Consider the following 15,458-nt stretch of genomic DNA (forward strand, 5'->3'; position numbering starts at 1 on the left):
ACCTTGGGGCGGTCGACTTGATACCTAATCCTGCTGATTCAAGCTCACACTAATGATGCCTCAGCACTGTGCGGCTCATTTTTGTTTAAATCGAGGGATTATTTATGTCAGGGCTCGAGGGATAACTTTTCACAAGCAAGATGAAAAGACATTGTTTATATTTTTGATCAGAATGTAAGTTTTCTAATACTAGGAGATACAAAGTTGTTGTTAGACATTAGTGAATAAACAGCATATATAATATATATATATATATATATATATATATATATATATATATATATATATATATATATATATATAGTGAACCCTCGCTATATTGCGGTTCACCTTTCACGGTCTCGCTGCTTCACGGATTTGCATTGATGAGCCGTTCATTACAGTTCTCATCAGGTGGCGTGTCGGTTTATAAGAATCTTTTTTGAAAAAAAGAGTGACAACTACCGATAAAAATGTGTTCTTCTCTCGAAAAAAAAACTCACCTGCACCGCGGGCTTTAGAAGAAAAAAAACGCTACAGACCGGAGTCACGGATGCAGCGCCTCAGTCAAAAGAGCAGTGAAATACACACGAGTCACTATTTGTCCTACTGTACTTTGTATTTTTTTTATAATAATTTTTAATTTTCTCCCGTTCTAATCCAATGACTCGGGTCGCGGTGGGCCACGCTGATCTCCGCAATTGAAGCCTTCAGTTCGTATTGATTAAAATTATTATTTTACAGCTTATTTGTAAATAATAATAAAAAAAAACGTTTATATAGTACTTTCATTTGTTAAACAAATGCTTGGGCCGGTAAAAAGGTTTTGTTCTATGGTTTCAATATACTATAGTGTATTTAATTGTATATAATAATTGTAAAAAAAATAAAGGTTACTACTTTACAGATTTCGCCCATCACGGGTTCTTTTTGGGAAGTATATGTACATATGTACATGTACAAATGTGTTTGTTTATATAGCAATAAAAAAATTATAAAAAATGTGTGCGTGGCTGTGTTTTGAAACATACATACATCATGTCAGAATATTCTATTACTTTTAACCCCACTAAGATTATTTAAACGCACTGGACCATTTGTTATAATAGCTATAGTTTTAAAGTTTTAAGCTAAACAAATGTGAAAATTAGTTCAACATTAAACGAGTTATAGTTGATTAAAATTGATTCTGCACCTGGTTAACACATTAGACTGAGCGGAGTTGTCGACCGCCCCAAGATGGCGCCCCTAAATCTCGTCAGCGCCTATAGGCGAGAGCGGTCGATGCGGGGTCTACTCTTTATAATGTCTATGGTTGTGTCCAGTATCACCGGGTGATTGTACTCTGTTAGTTTGGTCCAAATCCTGTACTGGGAAGTTCCTCAAAAAGGGTGCCACTACTTAATGTCACCAAAGCTCACCAGAGGCCATGTGTCAGATGCTGACACCCCACTCACAGAAAAAACTCAGTTAAATAGACGGAATGGTTAGTGCTTGGTTTGTGCACATTTGTGCCGTTAAAATTAGCGTTTGTGCTGTTTTGGTTTTGAAGATATTAAAGAATATTTGTTAAGTTCATCTAGAGTTCACCATCCCATCATTTTGCTTTGAATCCAACCAAGCTGGTCAACTTCTTTAGTGCTACGTTTGTGCAAATTTGTGCCGTTAAAATTAGCGTTTATGCTGCTTTGGTTTCGCAGATAATATAAGTTTTAATTCCGGCCGGTGACGTCACCACAGGTCGCCGCTGCAAAATAAAGCGCTACATTGTTAATCCTTTGCTGGTGCTGAGCTGGAGCCAAGGCAAACCAGAGTGGTCAACTTCTTTAGTGCTGTGTTTGTGCATCTTTGTGCCGTTAAAATTAACGTTTGTGCTACTATGGTTTCGGAGATATTATGAATTTTAATGTTGTTATACTTTATAGGCTGACCAGTGTGATTTATTTTTTGCAGTTTTTCTGTTATTGATTTTAGTTTGGGTATGTTTTCTGCGTTATATAAGCCTGTATACTTAATTGCCCTTTTGTTAGGTGCAGACACCCCCAAATCTCCCTATTGTAGAGCAATAAAGGTTTGCTATTCTAATTAATTCAGAGGAGTAATGAACTATGACTACTAAGATCAACTATAACCAAGTTATTGTTTGAAAATGTTATAAACATTATACTCTCGAAGAAGAATAAACCCTTCTGATTAGGAAAAATAGACTTTATGAAAACAGTTGAACATTCTAATAAATGAAATGCCTTTTTTGGCAATGTCACTTGACATTGCTATCTAAAGTAAAGTTCTTTAAATGAGACAAAATAAATCGCAATATTTATTCAGGAATAAAGTACAAAACAATATAACACACATTTTACAATAGCAGCTAAAACAACTTGCATGATAAAAGAAAAATATAAAATTAATAACTGCTTTCTTGAGTGTTAAGTGTTGAGACCAAACGGTAGATCTGACCACATCTTTTTACACAAATGAGGAACATCATTAAGGACGCCAGCCATCCTGCACAGAGACTGTTCCAGCCTCTCCCCTCAGTCAGGAAACTAAAAAAACAAACAAAAACATGTGTCCCCAGAGATCTTTGCCAATAAGCAGGAATATATAAATCATTTTATAAGAATGCTGTAGGGGGGGGGGGGAGGCTCGGTAGATGACACAACTTCATAGTAATGTTACTGATTTATCAGTAGAAATATATTAAAAAGACTTACGTTTTTTCCAGTGACGGCAATAACATATGATTTACCGTAGCACTTTATTTTGAAGCGGCGGGCTGGGATGACGTTATCGGTTGAAATTAAAATTCATAATATCTCCGAAACCAAAAGCAGCACAAACGATAATTTTAACGGCACAAACCTGCACAAACGAAGCACTAACCATTCCGTCTATTTAACGGAGTTTTTTCTGTGGGTGGGGTGTCAGCTTCATGCAGCTCTTCCATCCCTCAGTGCCGTGTAGCCTAGCCACCGCATTTCTACCATAATATAAAACCGACATTAAATAAACGACTCACCGTCACGTAGTTGCAAGGAAAACACCCAATGGAACACCCTTCGTCTGGGTAAATTGGACTTCATTCAACAATATCCTTCAGTAATTTAGGAAAAACGGCAGCACAGCACAGCACAGCAAGCCACAAGATGGAGGAGTTCACCTCTGACCCGGAACTGAAAGAGTACTGCTTGTCTGCTCTGAATAATACACAGCGCCCCTCGAATTACGGCCGCCATCTTGGGGCGGTCGACCTGCTACCCTAACCTGCTGATTCAAACTGAGCACACTAACCATACCCCGGCACTGTGCGGCGTATTTTTGTTTAAATCGACGGACTATTGACGTCAGGGCTCGAGGGATAACTTTTCATATGTAAAATTAAAGAGATTGTGATGAATTTGAATACGGCCGCCATCTTGGGGCGGTCGACCTGCTACCCTAACCTGCTGATTCAAGCTGAACACACTAACCATACCCCGGCACTGTGCGGCGTATTTTTGTTTAAATCGACGGACTATTGACGTCAGGGCTCGAGGGATAACTTTTCATATGTAAGATTAAAGAGATTGTGATGAATTTGAATACGGCCGCCATCTTGGGGCGGTCGACCTGCTACCCTAACCTGCTGATTCAAGCTGAACACACTAACGATACCCCAGCACTGTGCGGCGTATTTTTGTTTAAATCGACGGACTATTGACGTCAGGGCTCGAGGGATAACTTTTCATATGTAAGATTAAAGAGATTGTTATGAATTTGATTGTTTTATTGTACTATTTGGTATATTTAAGATATATGCTGGATAAATTAATCTGGCTATTGATTTAAATGAAAAAAATCGTTTTTTAAAGCCAAAGGGAAATGAAATATTGTATTTGGTATATTTAAGATATATGCTGGATAAATTAATCTGGCTATTGATTTAAATGAAAAAATCATTATTAAAGCCAAAGGGAAATGAAATATTGTATTTGGTATATTTAAGATATATGCTGAATAAATTAATCTGGCTAATGATTTAAATGAAAAAATCGTTTTTTAAAGCCAAAGGGAAATGAAATATTGGGTGAAAATGTAATTCTCTGAAATTGGCACAGCTTGGAGTCGAACCTACGATCTTCTGCTTTGCAGCCCGACACCTAACCCACTCGACCAAAACACCAGTGTCGTGCTCAGCCGAGCATTATTGAGAGGTCAATTGTGTTAAGAAGTGTTTTTTGCGAATTCTGTTCCAACTGTAAGTCAAAACGGCGTCAAGTACAAAAAGCCCTGATCGCGGCGTCGAGACGCACGTTTTGATATATAGTTTGTGGGGGTACAGCCTACGGTTCGGGCTGTATTAACGGTGACGGAATATTAATAAACAATAATAATAATAACTAGAAACGTTCAACTTCTGAAGAAGTTGAAGAAGGCGCCCGCCTGGTGATGCGCGTAACCGTCAAAGGCAAAGCTTCCGAGTTCCTTGGTCGTAGGCTTTTATCACTTGGGGATTTTAAATCAAATCTGAGTGTGAAAAGGATTTGTCTTCGTCAAAACCAGCCGACAGGAGAAGGTCTGCATCCAAGCAGCATGGAAAATTGGTGTTATTAAAACATGATTAAATACTTCAATGTAGCATTAAAAAATGAAATATGTGAATAAAAATGTTAAAGGCATTACAAACTACTAAAGGCAGTACAAACTCTGTGAAGCAGAAGTTGGTGAGACCTTCCTAGAGCTACTTCCGGTGAGCAACATGCTAAGCGTTAGCCGCTAACATGGTTGTGTCCAGTATCACCGGGTGATTGTGCTCTGTTAGTTTGGTCCAAATCCTGTACTGGGAAGTTCCTCAAAAAGGGTGCCAATACTTAATGTCACCAAAGCTCACCAAAGGCCATGTGTCAGATCGGCCTCCTTTAGCAACTAAGCCTCACCAAGTCTGGGCCCAGAACTCAACATTTGACAAAAATGGTGTGTAGTGCCATTTCCCACAGGTGAGTGGTGCTGTATTGGCCTGGAGGGTAGTTCTTGCTGTTGCAATTTTTTCATCATTCACTCATTTATATCAGTTGTTCAAATTATTTATTTGTTACTTGTAAAAAAAAAAAATATTGGGTACCCCCGAGCGGGTTGCGAACTTGCGACCTTTGGAGCACCAGCCCAACACCTAAACCACTGTACCAAAAAAAAGTGCCATGCTGGGCTCTGCATTTTTGAGAGGTCAACTGTGTTGAAGAAGTGGTTTTTGGTGAATTTTGTTCCAACCGTGAGCCGAAACGGCGTCAAGTACAAAAAGCCCTGATCGCGGCGTCAAGACCAACGTTTCGATATATAGTATATGGGGGTAGACCCTACGGTTCGGGCTATATTAACGGTAACTATAATAATAATAATAAAGAAACCCTTATTAGGTGCATAGCATAAGGCCTCCGCCATGCATTTTCAATGCATAGGCGGGCGCCTAACTAGAAACGTTCAACTTCTGAAGAAGTTGAAGAAGGCGCCCGCCTGGTGGTGCGCGTAACCGTCAAAGGCAAAGCTTCCGAGTTCCTTGGTCGTAGGCTTTTATCGCTTGGGGATTTTAAATCAAATCTTCTGAGTGTGAAAAGGATTTGTCTTCGTCAAAACCAGCCGACAGGAGAAGGTCTGCATCCAAGCAGCATGGAAAATTGGTGTTATTAAAACATGATTAAATACTTCAATGTAACATGAAAAAATGAAATATGTGAATAAAAATGTTAAAGGCATTACAAACTACTAAAGGAAGTACAAACTCTGTGAAGCAGAAGTTGGTGAGACCTTCCTAGAGCTACTTCTGGTTAGCAACATGTTAAGCGTTAGCCGCTAACATGGTTGTGTCCAGTATCACCGGGTGATTGTACTCTGTTAGTTTGGTCCAAATCCTGTACTGGGAAGTTCCTCAAAAAGGGTGCCAATACTTAATGTCACCAAAGCTCACCAAAGGCCATGTGTCAGATCGGCCTCCTTTAGCAACTAAGCCTCCCCAAAAAAAACAGTCGACAGGAGAAGGTCTGCATCCAAGCAGCATGGAAAATTGGTGTTATTAAAACATGATTAAATACTTCAATGTAACATGAAAAAATGAAATATGTGAATAAAAATGTTAAAGGCATTACAAACTACTAAAGGAAGTACAAACTCTGTGAAGCAGAAGTTGGTGAGACCTTCCTAGAGCTACTTCCGGTTAGCAACATGCTAAGCGTTAGCCGCTAACATGGTTGTGTCCATAGACATAATATAAGAGTAGACCCCGCATTGACTGTCGCTGCGCAGGAATAACGGGCGCCACCTTGGGGCGGTCGACTTGATACCTAATCCTGCTGATTCAAGCTGACACACTAATGATGCCTCAGCACTGTGCGGCTCATTTTTGTTTAAATCGAGGGATTATTTATGTCAGGGCTCGAGGGATAACTTTTCACAAGCAAGATGAAAAGACATTGTTTATATTTTTGATCAGAATGTAAGTTTTCTAATACTAGGAGATACAAAGTTTTTGTTAGACATTAGTGAATAAACAGCATTATATATATATATATATATATATATATATATATATATATATATATATATATATATATATATATATATATAGTGAACCCTCGCTATATTGCGGTTCACCTTTCACGGTCTCGCTGCTTCACAGATTTGCATTGATGAGCCGTTCATTACAGTTCTCATCAGGTGGCGTGTCGGTTTATAAGAATCTTTTTTGAAAAAAGAGTGACAACTACCGATAAAAATGTGTTCTTCCCCCCAAAAAAAAACCTCACCTGCACCGCAGGCTTTAGAAGAAAAAAACGCTACAGAGCGGAGTCACGGATGCAGCGCCTCAGTCAAAAGAGCAGTGAAATACACACGAGTCACTATTTGTCCTACTGTACTTTGTATTTTTTTTATAATAATTTTTAACTTTCTCCCGTTCTAATCCAATGACTCGGGTCGCGGTGGGCCACGCTCATCTCAGTCAATATATTCATAGTTGAACAATATTTCCCACTTCATGCATAAAGCCAATAAAAAGTGAAATGGTCCTTCAGCCTAATTAAAGGTTTAGCTTAGGTGGACAAAGGAACGTTTTAGGAGATCGTTCCTTACAGTGTTGTTATACTTTATAGGCTGACCAGTGTGATTTATTTTTTGCAGTTTTTCTGTTATTGATTTTAGTTTGGGTATGTTTTCTGCGTTATATAAGCCTGTATACTTTAATTGCCCTTTTGTTAGGTGCAGACACCCCCAAATCTCCCTATTGTAGAGCAATAAAGGTTTGCTATTCTAATTAATTCAGAGGAGTAATGAACTATGACTACTAAGATCAACTATAACCAAGTTATTGTTTGAAAATGTTATAAACATTATACTCTCGAAGAAGAATAAACCCTTCTGATTAGGAAAAATAGACTTTATGAAAACAGTTGAACATTCTAATAAATGAAATGCCTTTTTTGGCAATGTCACTTGACATTGCTATCTAAAGTAAAGTTCTTTAAATGAGACAAAATAAATCGCAATATCTATTCAGGAATAAAGTACAAAACAATATAACACACATTTTACAATAGCAGCTAAAACAACTTGCATGATAAAAGAAAAATATAAAATTAATAACTGCTTTCTTGAGAAAAGTGTTGAGACCAAAAGGTAGATCTGACCACATCTTTTTACACAAATGAGGAACATCATTAAGGACGCCAGCCATCCTGCACAGAGACTGTTTCAGCCTCTCCCCTCAGTCAGGAAACTAAAAAAAAAACAAAAAAAAAAACATGTGTCCCAAGAGATCTTTGCCAATAAGCAGGAATATATAAATCATTTTATAAGAATGCTGTAGGGGGGGAGGCTCGGTAGATGACACAACTTCATAGTAATGTTACTGATTTATCAGTAGAAATATATTAAAAAGACTTACGTTTTTTTACAGTGACGGCAATAACATATGATTTACCGTAGCACTTTATTTTGAAGCGGCGGGCTGGGATGACGTCATCGGTTGAAATTAAAATTCATAATATCTCCGAAACCAAAGCAGCACAAACGATAATTTTAACGGCACAAACCTGCACAAACGAAGCACTAACCATTCCGTCTATTTAACAGAGTTTTTTCTGTGGGTGGGGTGTCAGCTTCATGCAGCTCTTCCATCCCTCAGTGCCGTGTAGCCTAGCCACCGCATTTCTACCATAATATAAAACCGACATTAAATAAACGACTCACCGTCACGTAGTTGCAAGGAAAACACCCAATGGAACACCCTTCGTCTGGGTAAATTGGACTTCATTCAACAATATCCTTCAGTAATTTAGGAAAAACGGCAGCACAGCACAGCACAGCACAGCAAGCCACAAGATGGAGGAGTTCACCTCTGACCCGGAACTCAAAGAGTACTGCTTGTCTGCTCTGAATAATACACAGCGCCCCTCGAATTACGGCCGCCATCTTGGGGCGGTCCACCTGCTACCCTAACCTGCTGATTCAAGCTGAACACACTAACCATACCCCGGCACTGTGCGGCGTATTTTTGTTTAAATCGACGGACTATTGACGTCAGGGCTCGAGGGATAACTTTTCATATGTAAGATTAAAGAGATTGTGATGAATTTGAATACGGCCGCCATCTTGGGGCGGTCGACCTGCTACCCTAACCTGCTGATTCAAGCTGAACACACTAACGATACCCCAGCAGTGTGCGGCGTATTTTTGTTTAAATCGACGGACTATTGACGTCAGGGCTCGAGGGATAACTTTTCATATGTAAGATTAAAGAGATTGTGATGAATTTGATTGTTTTATTGTACTATTTGGTATATTTAAGATATATGCTAGATAAATTAATCTGGCTATTGATTTAAATGAAAAAAATCGTTTTTTAAAGCCAAAGGGAAATGAAATATTGTATTTGGTATATTTAAGATATATGCTGGATAAATTAATCTGGCTATTGATTTAAATGAAAAAATCGTTTTTAAAGCCAAAGGGAAATTAAATATTGTATTTGGTATATTTAAGATATATGCTGAATAAATTAATCTGGCTAATGATTTAAATGAAAAAATCGTTTTTTAAAGCCAAAGGGAAATGAAATATTGGGTGAAAATGTAATTCTTTGAAATTGGCACAGCTTGGAGTCGAACCTACGATCTTCTGCTTTGCAGCCCGACACTTAACCCACTCGACCAAAACACCAGTGTCGTGCTCAGCCGAACATTATTGAGAGGTCAATTGTGTTAAGAAGTGTTTTTTGCGAATTCTGTTCCAACTGTAAGTCAAAACGGCGTCAAGTACAAAAAGCCCTGATCGCGGCGTCGAGACGCACGTTTTGATATATAGTTTGTGGGGGTACAGCCTACGGTTCGGGCTGTATTAACGGTACTATAATAATAATAATAATAATAATAATAATAATAATAATAAAGAAACCCTTATTAGGTGCATAGCATAAGGCCTCCGCCATGCATTTTCAATGCATAGGCGGGCGCCTAACTAGAAACGTTCAACTTCTGAAGAAGTTGAAGAAGGCGCCCGCCTGGTGGTGTGCGTAACCGTTAAAGGCAAAGCTTCTGAGTGTTGGTTAGGCTGAGCTTTTGTAGGGTGTAAGGTATATCTGTTAAGAGCTTGTAAGAATTATAAATGTGCCTCTCTCTGTATGTGGTGGAAAGGAAATTGTAAGCTGTTCAGATCGGATGCTGCTTATTTCAAATATCTTTGGTTGTTTAAAAATTATCCTTGGTTGTAGGCTTTTATTGCTTGGGGATTTTAAATCAAATGTTTTTAGAGGTTCTTCTTAAGCAGAGGTTTGATACAAGTGTTTGAAAAAAGATTTGTGTGCAGGAAGGCAAAATGTCTGTCTTCTATGTAAACTGTTGTCATTAAAGAAACATCAGAAAACAACACAGGGAAGACACTAAAACCAATTGAATCAGTGTGCTGACACTGTGGAAGGTAAGACAAATACCCCAAGATTTTCCAATATTTTAGTATTTAACCTTTTGCCACGGGTCAAAACTTAAGACAGGGCCTTACCTCCATTAGCACTCAGAGTCTCATTGGATTAGGCACTGGACAGCACCTGTGGTGACTACAGAGCCCAGCCCGGAAAGTCTGCAGCCATTTCAGCACTGGACATTTCTGTACCAGATTCAATGTGTTTATGGGTAACATATAACAAAAAGGTGTGCTCAACATAATATTTAAATATGTTAATGTGACACAAACAAAACCTACACCTTCTGGAAGTTGTAGCAACCAGATACTTAGCAACAACAAGCTTATGTTTCCATTTTCAATGTTTGCTGTCTTTATCTGCATGGGTGGTTCTCCCTTGCATTGCTAGGAATTGTGGGGCCCTAGAATGAAACCATTACAAGCACTGTTCCAAAGTTGGCAACATTTTTAAAAGAAGCCTTTTTCTATCATTGTGCACTTGTGAAATAAACTCCTAGTTTACTTAGAGGCTTGCACTGCTTTTTCTGTTTTGTTACATTTGTTGTTTATTTGGATTTTTTAAGTTGCTTTCCTTGTGGTTTTCCCATAATTTAGCATGTATATTGTAATATATAACTTTTTGCAATGGAGTACTGTCGATCACAGATCAACAGCTTTGGTTATTTTGTCTTTAGCCCCAAAAAGGCACTTCTGACATTGACATAAACATATTTATTAACTGAAAAAAACAGAACAAACTTTAAACAGGCAATAGTGGTTTTTCGCTAATTTCGTTGCCATGGTAACTGGAAATGGAGTGAAGTACAAATAGCACACTTCACGGCATCGAGACGCACGTTTTGATATATAGTTTGTGGGGGTAGACCCTACGGTTCGGGCTGTGTTTGGTTTTATGTGCCTTTCCTTGTAAATTAGAAATGTCTTATTCTCCTGAATGCACCATAGGTTTCTGACGCTCGCGGACGCATCACACTGGTCTGAGAACCAGCGCTGAGTAGAGGCACGTTTCTGCTTAAAGGAGAAGTCCGGTCAAAATCAGAAATCAAACTGCTGAAAGTACTTTAAATATAAAACTACTACATACTGTGCAATAAATTATATGTTTTTTTTAGTTAAGAATAATTTTCTTTTAATCATGTTTATGTGGAGGAACCCATCTTGTTCCAGAATAGTACTGTCACCTCCCATTTTGTGATGTCACTCAGCGGACCCGCTGTTGAGCAAGTCCCAACGCTCTGTTTGTCACGATGCACTATAGACCAGTTCACGTGTGACGTCATGCGTGACGTCCGCGCTACATCCGGGTCCCGCGGGTAGGCAAAAGCAGAACTGTTCCCGTCTACTATCATTACAAAACCGGTGTTTAGAGCGTACTTTTAGTTAGTTTATTTTTGGAATCTAAACAATGTCTACGACTTGTTGTGCTCCCGGTTGCACACAGAGGCATTCCAAATCGTCGGATGTACGTTTCTGTCATTTACCAAAGGACGAGGAAAGAAGAAAGAAATTAATAATATCCATGAAAAGGATGCAGGCAGACAATCTCAATGGACTGTGGGAGCCATCATACTACAACAGAATGTGCAGTCTACACTTCATCTTCGGTAAATAGAACTTAATTTTGCACTGGTCATTGTTCTACTTAAATAGCGGCGGAGGGGAGGTGGTGATCGCTAGACGGTGCCGGGAGAAGCAGAGTCAATGTGCTGCAGCAGCAGCACGCCGCATCATTTTAGTTTTCTTTGCGCTATCAGTGTGCAATAATGTTCACCCGACAGCGGCTGCATTACGCCCCTGTTTACGCTGCAACGTCGCCGACACCCCCACCAATTTTAATAAGACAAAAAGAAAAAATTATTTAATCTATTGATGTGGTTGCAAAATTAATTTAATATAGGCCTTTACATATCTTAAAGATTAATCTGCTGTTCTTTAATAGTCTTACTAGTATATCCCAATAGTATATTAATATGTTCTCATTTCAATAATGAAATGGACAACCACTCATGTGACAACTCAGTCTTGGTGTCACTAATCTTACTTAAAGTACAGTATTGGGTCCTCCATGCTCCTTATGTATTAAGATTTACTGCACATTTAAACATTGAAATCTCACTATTGTTAGGGAAATAATTAGTTGTCTGAGAGGATGTAGGTAAGGAGAAGCTGTTATCTACACTTCAGATATATGATGTAAGAAATGTGTTTGGAATGTTAAGATAAATTACATGAAATGGGCTAAAAAGAGTAACTACAGTGCAGTTGTACATTTGTTGAAGTTTGAATTTAAAATTTGAAATGCTGTCAGTGTCAGTGACACTTCTACTTCCAGTGCAAAGTAAATACAATACATTTATTTGCAGTCCCTTGAATGTATAATTTTGCTGTGTTTTATGATGCTGACAGAGTTTCTTAGATTTAAAAGAAGAATAAGGGTGGGGTTTATCTCTGCACATTTCTATATCTTCAAAATAAAATACAGGATATATCTAGACAACAGACATATTTTGAATATATTTGGTTTAATAGGCACGTATTTACCATCTGTCTCTGTTGCTGGTAAGTTCAAAGCAAACTTTTTCAAAGTGGGAAAAAGTCCCAATTCGACATTGATCAGATCCTGTGATGCTTTAAAGATAAACAAACAGCATATAGTGTGTGTCGTGCTTATAAAATTTGTATAAATGTAGCAAATAATGCTGCCTTTTCTTTTTAGACAGGCAAAACGCATCCTAATGCTCAAATCAAGCATCAAAAAATAGGAGCATGCATATTGTGTAGGACCAATGAAGCTTTGGACCAATAGTGTCCCTACCAAAGTTCAAATCAAACCTACGCCCTTGATTCCATGTTACATTCTTTATAGTAAGGGTTGGTACAGTTTAGCCGGTTGTATAGCAAGGTATGTTTCTGTATCGTGTTTTAAATCCGTGCCCCATGTTCCCTCTTTTAACTTTGAGCACCTGCCCCTCCAACAGTCTCTTCACGTCCTTGCGTGGAGCTATCATCATCTGATAGCGATATGGATTTTTTTAGAAGAGTTTCTTGACAGAAACCGGACTTTTGACGGAATCCAGCCGTACTTATTTCCAGGGCAAACTCTGTCGGGTCCTACAGTTTATATGTATACGCGCGTGTGTGTGTGTGTGTGTGCGTATGTGTGTGTGTGTGCGCGCGCTCCGCTGCAGCACGGCTTTACCGGTGTAGGTACCAGATTGACTCGGGCTACCAGATTGACTCGGGTCCTGCCCCTTCTGATGACGTCACTATACATAGTTGGTTTAACGTTTGCTCAATTGCGCAAAATATTGAAATTGGTCTGGACAACTTACTAAAGTAATTATAGCGGGGTGTAGGTTTTATTCGAGAGCGGGATTGCGTTTGTAAATGGACAATTTTACGAAGAAATTCGCCATTGTCCATGCGCCTGCCGATGACGTCACCAGATTCTCCGTGGGCCTTGCGCCTCCCGATGACGTCACCTTATGGCAACGCCACTCAAACAAACTACATTGAGCCCGCGGTCTGCATTTGTAACGAATCAATTTTGTTAAGTTAATTTAGCGGTTTCTTTTTTCTCAAAAGCTTGAACAATGTACCAAATACCACAATAAAAAAAATAATCAAATTCATCACAATCTCATCTGGAATAATAAAAAAAAAACGTGATCAGAAAGAACAACATCAGTACAAAAAGGAGGAATGAACGTTTTGATTTTAAAGTGGTGAATGCCGTGATAAAATTTAATTTGGCTGCTGACTTTTATTAAAAATGAAATGAGTTTATGGTTTAGTTTCCATTCACAACTTAAAAAAAATTGGAGGAATGAAATCTCTCTAAGGTTGTAACTTTGATCCTGCAAAATTACATTGCAAAATGATGTTAAAAGTTTTCATGCCTTGACTAATTTACGGGAAAATAAATAACCATAAATTAACAAAATAAAATTGATTTGTAAATGGAGACTGCGGGCGCAATGTAGTGTGTTTGAGATGAGTTGCCATATATTGACGTCTTCGAGAAGCGCAGACCCCGCCCCGAGTCGATCTGGCAGCCCGAGTCAATCTGGTACCTACACCGGCGCTGCAGCGGAGGAGAAATCAACTTACCGAAAATCCTCACTCTCATGTCATGTTCAAAACATTCTTCTTCGAAATGGTCACTGCGTGTTGAAAAAGTAGTCCACTGTGGTTTGCTTCGGATCCAGCTCAGCACCAGCAAAGAAAGAAAAACGTAGCACATTTTGAAGCGGCGGTCTGAAATGACGTCATCGGCTGAAATTAAAATTCATAATATCTCCGAAACCAAAGTAGCACAAATGTTAATTTTAACGGCACAAACGAAGCACTAAAAAAGTAGCCCAGTTTAATCGGATTCGAAGCAAAATGGGGAGATGGTGAACTCTGGATGACCTTAACAAATATTCTTTAATATCTTCAAAACCAAAACAGCAGAAACGCTAATTTTAACGGCACAAACGAAGCACTAACCATTCCGTCTATTTAACTGAGTTTTTTCTGTGGGTGGGGTGTCAGCTTCACGCAGCTCTTTACCGGCGCTACAGCCGAGGAGAGATCGCGCTGCTGTTAGGCTTTTACTGCCATCCCTCCAGACTTCCATAGGCCATTGACAAATTTAATGAAAAGTAACTTAAAATTATCCTAAAAGACAAAATGTTGAAAAATCAAAGGGCTTATTTAACGCTTTGAGAAAATATCTTGTATTCGGCCACAAAGTCAACAATAGTAGAATGATCTTTTAAGCTTATAAGACCATTTTTAAGATGCCAATACGTGTAGCATATAGCTCAGTGGCGTAGCCTAGCCACCGCATTTCTACCAAAATATAAAACCGACATTAAATAAACGACTCAACATCACGTAGTTGCAAGGAAAACACCCAATGGAACACCCTTCGTCTGGGTAAATTGGACTTGATTCAACAATATCCTTCAGTAATTTAGGAAAAACGGCAGCACAGCAAGCAATAGCAGCCACAAGACGGAGGAGTTCACCTCTGACCCGGAACTCAAAGAGTACTGCTTGTTGTCTCACACAGCGCCACTCGTGGACAGTATAGGAACTGCAGGAACGAAGTAAGTCTTTTTCAGTAATCATTGTTGAATGATGATAATGCATTTTTCTAGCGATGATTTCTGTCACGAGGACATAATGCAGTGTTGTGCTGGCAGCCATCCCAACTAATAAAAATAAGATTTAAGATTAAAATAGTACATTATAGTAGTAAAATAAATACAATTATTGTGGTTTAAGGACAAGTTTGGTTCCTGCATTAGGGTTAATTTCAAAAGGTACTTGTCATTTTCAGACTAAAAAACATTCTAAAAAGATGTTCTAATTCAAACTGGACAACAGTAGAAATCAGTAGAGTGAGAAAAACTGGCACTGATATCCTCCAGTAGCCTAAGCCTGATTGTAGGATGTCACTGAACTCTCGTTACATTACAAAGTTTACAATAATAAGGAGAGACAGCGAAATGCTTGAGGCAGGATTTGACAGGAAAAGGAGG

The sequence above is a fragment of the Fundulus heteroclitus genome, unplaced genomic scaffold (assembly GCF_011125445.2).
Source record: "Fundulus heteroclitus isolate FHET01 unplaced genomic scaffold, MU-UCD_Fhet_4.1 scaffold_803, whole genome shotgun sequence".
Lineage (NCBI taxonomy): Eukaryota > Metazoa > Chordata > Actinopteri > Cyprinodontiformes > Fundulidae > Fundulus > Fundulus heteroclitus.